A 7,830-nucleotide genomic window follows, 5' to 3' on the forward strand; every position below is an offset into this window, starting at 1 on the left:
AAGTGCTACATAGAATCCCTATAGAAAAGATTGAGAAATGTGAGGGGGTCTGAAGCCCATCCATGGGCCTTCCCTTTGCCCCGTGAAGAGTTTCCAAGATATCTTAGGTTTCTGTGGAAGACAGGTGGAAACCTATCGCTCTAAAGGAAGTTCTCTATGGTCCAAATTTCAAATCACTCTGTGCTGTTTCTGTGTAAATGCTGCTGGTGGTAAATCCAATGTAGGAAACAAATGTTTAAGGGTGTGAAAGTCTGAGTAGGTCTTGGTAAAGAGAAATGAGGAGTGTAGAGATGCCGTTTCCTTCTAAGGATGGTGCGGGAAAGAGGTAGGACCTGGCAACTGTGCATAAAGATGATCGGACTAGGTCTTAACACCTCACGGCTCTTCCTGTGCAAGGGGTGGATCTGAACTTTGTAGTGGAGAGGTCGACCTCTGAGCTTGTCTTGAAACAAGATTGAGGGGCAGGCAGGGAATGAGAGAGACAGAGAATGAGAGAGAGAGAGAGAGAGAAAGAGAGAGAGAAAGAGAAATGTAGCCAGCCTTGACTCCCTGGGTCTGGTGGGCAGCAAACAAAGCAGAGCTGCTGGGAGCTGTGATGGATGGCACCGAGGAGCCTTTCCTGTCCTTGTAGTGCATCCATTCACATTGAGTTGGTTTGGAAATCCTAATCTGCAAACCACAGGGGCTGAGTTTAGACTCTAAATCAAGTATTTCTGACTTCACTGCCTTGGTGTCTGTGAAGTGCTTAAGTACTGATTAAAAAGAGGAATCCTAGTTTTTACTTAGGTCAGTAGAGCATAAGCCCTGCTATGGCTTTTGGGCAAATGGCTTTTTACTTCATATATATATATGAAGTGTAAAAAAAAAAAAACCTATATATATATATTTTTGTTCTCTTGCAGGATGACTAAAAGTGTTCCTTTCCTGTTGTTGTAAAGGCTGCTGTCTAGTTGAGTTGCTTCTCTAGCAAGAACAGTCAGTGTCATTAATTTTTTCCCTGTACCGTGTGGGCTGTGGAACATGGAACCGACTTGATTGATCACATTGCCACTTCAGAACGGGAGCCTTCGGAGGCAGGTGGGTGAGTGGGTGGGTGAAACACTTGGGAGAGTTAATGCATTTGTGTAGTTATCAGCGGCACGGCTCTTCAGTAGATGGATTGCCTTTGGATCAGCTCTATGTGAGGGGCTGGGGCAAAAGTCAGGATGGAAAGAGAGATTTGGGGTGAAGCTATGGGGAGAAAATGTCTCTGCTTTAGCCACACATTGGCCATAATTGTGAGATGGGTTTTGGGAGCTCACTTTAAAGCGGAGCTTGGGCAGCTTGATGTGTGCCTGTGGGAGGAGAAAGAATGGAAAAGGGATTGAAAATCATGTCATATAAGGAAGAGATCAAAGATCGAGCCCGTTTAATGGCAAAAGAGAAATTCTACTTTTGTGTTTGCCCTGTTTATTGTCTTGATTTCTTGAAAAGCTATTGAAGGGAGAGGTTTGGGGTTATTCTGTGTGGCTTCCAAAGAAAAATTGGAGGCTGTTTTGGCTCCATTTGAGGGCAAAATGTTTAAATGGAATGGGTAGCTTCTTGTGGAAGTGAATTTCTCCTCATGTCACCGTTCAAGCCAATGCTTTAAGGCAAGTGTGTGGTCTGGGACATATTTGGCCTGAACGACCTCTAGAGGCCCTTAGAATGCTGTCAGATGAAGATTCCATCACTATTTATAAATTTTCTTTCCATCTCCAATAACAACTCATGAACAATTTCTGGCCTTGCTGAAGCTAGCTATCCTGTGCTGGACGGAATCTAGTTTCCTGTGGAAGTGGAGTCATATAGAATTGACTTTTTTTTTTTCCTTTAAGAAATAAGATTAAAAATCTTAGTCTCTGTGTAGTTGTGGTACAGGAGAACGAACACAGAACTTAGAATCTAGGATCCTAGCTCAAGCACTTTCTTGCTGTGTGATCTTGGGCAAAACCTCAGTTTTTTAGTTAGTAAATTGGAGCTAATGATATAACCTTTACACAGTTGTTACAAGCATTAAATAAGATGATAAATATGCAGTGCCTGAGACAGGGCCTGGTATATAGTAGTCACTCAATAAATGGAAGTTATTTCTTTTAGTCTCCCAGACAATTAAAAACAGCACAGACTATAAGAAAAGAAAACTACAGGCCAATATCCCTGATGAATATAGGGCCAAAAGTTCTCAACAAAATACTGGCAAACTGAATTCAATAGCACATTAAAATGATCATACACCATGATCAAGTGGGATTCACCACTAGGATGCAAGGATGGTTCAACATACGCAAATCAATAAATATGATTAATCACATTAATAGACTGAAAGATAAAAATCATATGATCATCTTTCCAAGCTAACAGGCCATGAGGCTGCTTAGCGCCTGCCCTTCACTTCGGGTGAACGCAAGTCATGGATCCGAGATGCATGGGAGGGATGGAAGAATGGAGTGGGACAGAGGGTTGAAGTGGCAGAGTGCTGGATGCCAGTGTGTGGATAGTTCAGACTAGGACAGGGGGTCTTCTTTTGTGGTCTTGTTTCTTTCCACTTCTTCTAGGCTCAAGCTGTCTTTTGCATCATTTCCTCTAGTCCAGTGTTTCTCAAACTCCAGTGTGCTTAAGAATCTCCTGGGGATCTTGCTGAAATGCAGATACTGATTCAACCTATCCACGGAGGAGCCTGAAATTCTGCGTTTCTAACAAGCTACCAGGTGGTGCTGAAGCTGCAGGTGTATGAACCACACTTTGAGTGGAAAGGTTTTAGTCCATGTGAATGCTGCCTGCACAAAGCCTCTGGAGCCATTCTAGTTTCAAGTAGACTTCGAAGTTCTGCCTGCCTCTCTGTTTCTGCCAGGATTTGTGGACACTGTTTCCTTACCGTTTCTGGCCAAGGCCAATTATATATGAGTACTGTGTGTGTTTTTTCTCCAAAGATGGGGTCTACTTGCACACTATAAAGCCCATATTTGGGCTTCTTATAGCGACACATCCTTTCCTCAGAGTGTGCTAACACAGCTGGTGGTGGAGCCCTAAGTACAAACCTGTTTCAGGAAAGAAATTCATCTTGTTAGAGGGAGCCGAGCTACTTACAAGGCAGATAACGTTCTGCAGCTTGCTGAATTGATGGAGAGAGGCACCGGGATTCAGGCTCACCTATTTTTCATTCTTTGAATGAAGTCTATCTTCTGAATTACATGAGCCACGTGAAGCAGGGAAAGAGAGCAATGGTTCTGGAAACAAAAAACAGAGTTCTTATCTTTTAATACAGAAGAGAATGCCTCGGGATATTATTATTTGTGATTTATGGAGCACGTAGCAATATGACCAGTGTCTCACCATAGCAGACAGAAGACTCTGACCCTCTGCCTTTGATGAACTCTTTTAGCTTCCCAGGGGCAATTTCCCACTGGAGAATAGCTGCTGCATTACAGAATTCTGGCTTAAAAAATCATACTGAATGAGCTGCTAGAAAGCTTGGATTCTGTTTCCAGTCCTACCACTGGCTCACTCTGACTTTGTCCAAATTTCTTGAATCTTCTGACCTGTTGGTAAGTCAGGTTAATCGCACTTGATATCCATATTTGCTTGTGAAATATCTCGAGATGTTTGTCAGCTAAATTAGTCTCAAGCATTTGTGAAAACTCACTTTTCTTTAAGACATATCAGCTTTCACTGACAAGATCAAACTATGTCAATGAATAAAACCAACTAAACAAACAAAACAGAGTAGAGGACCAGAGCATCATTTGTAAGAAAGGAGTGGAAGAGAAGGCAAGTTTCCTTCCTCTCTCTGTCCCTTTCTCCCTTCTGGATTTTTAAAAACTTTATTTTGAAATAATTTTGGATTTATGGAAAAGTTGCAAGAATAGTATAAAGAATTCCTGTGTAAGTTCCACCCAGATTGCCCAAATGTTAATGTTTTACCACATTTACTTCCTCTTTGTTTCTTTCTCTCTATCCCTCTATGAGTGTGTATCTATATCTATGTTTTTTCCTGACCCATCGAGAGTAAGTAGAAGACAAGATAGAAAGCCCTGCATGCTTAAATACTTCAGGGAGTATTCTAAGGATGTTTTCTTATATACTCACAGTACAGTTATCAAAATAAAAAACTTAAATTGACAATGCTATTAAATCTATGGACTTTATTCAAATTTTGTCAATTGTCTTATGTCCTTTATAGCAAGACTAAAAGATAATTTTCTTTGGTCCAGATCCAGACCGGGCACCTGCGTTGTACATAGTTATCCTACTTCTTGTCTCCTTAACCTGGAGCGTCAGCTCAGGCTTTCTCTGTCTTTCACAGAGAAGGTAAATTCTTCACCTTGAGAGAGTTCATGGAAGTTGGATGGGCAAATGTTACTTTATTTTAACAAGCAACTGTAGAAAGCGGCTAGGAAGTTTCAAGGTTGAAGTCTGAGAATACTAAAGTTGTTTTTTCAAGTTAAAAAATAAGACACAATTATTATAAAAATCAAAACAATCCAGAAAGGAATCAAGTCAAAATAAAAGTCATCCCTCCAATCTCACGTTCACTCGGGAGTATTTACCACTAAAGATTTTTATATATTGTTTAAGATCTTTTTCTATGCTCATAAAATATATACATTTATAACATGTGTGTGTTTTTACAAAAATGGGATCATACTATACATATTGTTTGATAACTTTCTTTTTTTTTTAAAAAATTGGTATGTCATTGGCACCTTTCCCTGTCAGTCTATGCAGGTCTGTGAGGACGGTCTTTGGCATCCCTGCTGGGGAAGCCCAAACCTGAGCTCAAATCTTCCATCTTGCTTTTGGTGGCAGCTTTGATTTACTAACGAGCTTGGAAGTGGCCTTGTGCACTGGGTGAGAACATTTCCTTCTTTACAGCTAGTTGTTCAAATGCATAGGAGAGTTTGGGGAACAAACTCTTTTGGATTCTTGACCCTTTCTGCCCTTCTCTTTCATGGTGCCCTCAGATTCTTCTCTTAATTTACGGACCCTTCCTGGAGGATCTCCTTAGGGTGGCTGTAGCCTGGGAAGGCTTCCTCACAATTTGGATAATGCAGCCTTAACGTTGACCCATTTCAAAAGTCAAAATGAAGCACACAAAAAAAATGTTTGAAATAGCACTTTCAATTCATTAAAATCTGTCTCTTTCGCACTGCAGCAAGAGTCCATGACATGACATGGTGTATATAACTATCTCTCTCTCTCTATATGTATTGACATCCATGCATGCACATACACATTTTGTAAAGTTTCTGTGATCGCATATCTGGGCACCATCCCCATGGGTGTTAATTTCTAACTGTTTAAATACTCTTTTATCTGTATCCCAGATTAGAAGTGCAGCTGTTCTTCTCCAGTCTTAGACACACTTGCCTGATCTTGAAGTGACATTAGAGGGTTTCTTGCAACTGTTTTGCTGAGATTTTTAGGAAAATCGGTCTTAAAGATTGGTTTAGGCTGATTTTCCTTTGGTTCTGGAGTGGATTTTCTCTGGACCTTTCTGACCTTTAGTTTTACTCATTGGTTGCTTACCCTGACCTTATGGTGCCTTTAAACCCAAGAAAGCAACTAGACAGCAATGATCCAAAGTTATTTAAGAGCTTGATGGCTATATTAGTGGTTTTCCCATTTTGCCTCTCTCCCTGCACCCTTTAGCCTGAAAGCACTTTGGAACAGAGTCTGTTTTCCTATAACTGCCTTCTTGCACTTGTTGGGCAAAATCAGAGTAGTGATTGAGTCCCCACCACCTTTATGGCATGGTAGAGTAATAGCATTTATCACACTTCTTGTTTAAGCCCTTTCGAGAATGACATTTCACAGTGTAATTTTGCTTCACAGATTTTTCCCTTGTGAGTTTTAACTTTCGGGGTAGAATTCTCTCTTACGGCTTCACCTTTTGCCTATTTTGTGTATCTGTGAGAAGTTGCACAAATAAGGGTCCTCTCAGCATAGCAAATGGAATCAGGTCACGCTCCCCAGTGCCCTTCACCTCAAGATTCCTGATTGTTTCTTCCTTATTTGTCGTGAGCAGGCCCAAATTGACTCACCTCTAGCTGCCCTTTCCACTTTATGAAACAAACAACTAATAGCAACGCAGCTCTAAAAATTCCCGGATGACCTGCATTTTGCTCTTTTTATTATCCCTTAAGAAATGTCTCAGTAATTGAAATCTAGAGTAGCAGAGTTTTGTGATCTTGTCATTTAACATTTTACTTATGTTTGGTTTATTCATACTGTGCCTTTAAACCCCAGAGTGGTCAGAGTCTGCCTAAGGGACCTAACGGACTGAAACCAAGAATACCATCATTAATTCAAAGGCGAGAAGTTAAACGGAGGTCTTAGTGCTCACGCTTCTTGGGAGTCAGAAGGAGGAAAAGGAGGAGAAGAATGCTGAAACATTTTAGGAGGGAACAGCAGGGAGACATCGATGCTGATTTATACTGCATGCTACATTTTATTTATTTATGGGGACATGGGTATCTGTTTTTTCCCTCTACAGTAATTTATCAGTGAGTTCCTCCTGATTCAGTAGTGCACAGAGGACCCCCACTGCTAATTCCCCTTTATTTCATATATTTCTTTTACCTTAACTCGTAAAGCTTCAGCGTTGCTACTTCCTTTATCATCTATCTGTATTTCCTTGAAAGTCCAACTCGTCTTGATCTACAGCGCAAGCCCTCCTTTCCCCACCTCTTTGTCCTCTCTTCACAGATTGCATTCCTCTGTATTGACATTGCAGTCATTTGATTTATCCCAACAGGTTCCCCGATGCCAACTAGATCATAATTCCCTTTCTGGGAGCATCACCTCAAGACCTTCCTGGTTATTTCCCTTGGCTCCTAGTATTTTGAGGATTGGCACCCAAGAGATTTACTGATGACTTTTCTCCTCTTTTAGATTTCTGTGCTTAGATCCAAACCACAGGTGGTAACTTGGGAAGCCCGAGGATATCTGGAGTTGTGTGAAATGTGAGCTTTGTTCTGCTTGGTAGGGAGTGCTGGAATGTTCTATCGCAAGTGTCACCACAGAAGGGCCATTTCTGGAATTGCTTTAAACAGAAGGATCTGCCCATAAGCATTCTGCTAGCCTTTGTAAATCAAATACCATCTATCTAATCTCCCTGAGAGCTTCTAGATGGGGAGAGTTGGCTTATCAGTATTCAAAGTGGATTATCTTTTAAAAAGAGGAACGCACCTGTAAGAAACTCATATTAATTTTGGTTGGAAGAGAGTAGAATGCTTCTTTTCTTGTGCCATTTAGTTTTCATCAGTACTGTATTTGTGTGGTCTGAGTCACATGCACATCTACAAACACATACATATAGTTGAGAGACATAGGAGAGAGAAAAAGAAAAATTTTCCCTTTCGTAAATTCTCCTGATGTTGGCATTAAAATATTGAATGCTGCGTTATCACGAGACCTTCAGTTGTCCTCATTTGCATTAGTGACATCTATTTCTCATGTCAGACAAGAGAAAGCTATACAGATTTTTTTTTCTGGTCCTTTCAGCTCTCTTTAAACAGTTTCTTTGATTCTACATGGAGTGCGGTTTTATGGCTTGTGTATGATATATTAGAAGTTGAATATATTAGGAAAAGTAGCCTTGTCCTTAAATTGAATATAATCTAGGAATTTACCCACTATTTAAAATTATAATGCCATGAAGGGCACTCATAATTCTCCATTCCATTTCTTTACTCTGTAAAGCATGTGGGGCTAGGGTTTTTCAGGGCTGTTCTAGTCGAGGTCTATGAAGTTGATCCTGGCTCATCTGATGGTGGTGAATAAAAGACTTTCTGACCATGGGTAAGGATG

At 40.7% G+C, this 7,830-nt stretch overlaps 1 long non-coding RNA gene across 1 annotated transcript; it reads left to right on the forward strand.

Moving 5' to 3' along the window:
* Nucleotides 1-902: 902 nt before the first annotated feature.
* On the forward strand, nt 903-4,172 carry LOC139082074 (uncharacterized). Its single transcript, XR_011537783.1, has 2 exons — nt 903-1,077; nt 2,609-4,172. It is a non-coding gene; the product is annotated as an uncharacterized lncRNA (long non-coding RNA).
* The last annotated feature ends 3,658 nt before the right edge of the window (nt 4,173-7,830 follow it).

Source organism: Equus przewalskii, chromosome 2, assembly GCF_037783145.1.
Source record: "Equus przewalskii isolate Varuska chromosome 2, EquPr2, whole genome shotgun sequence".
NCBI lineage: Eukaryota > Metazoa > Chordata > Mammalia > Perissodactyla > Equidae > Equus > Equus przewalskii.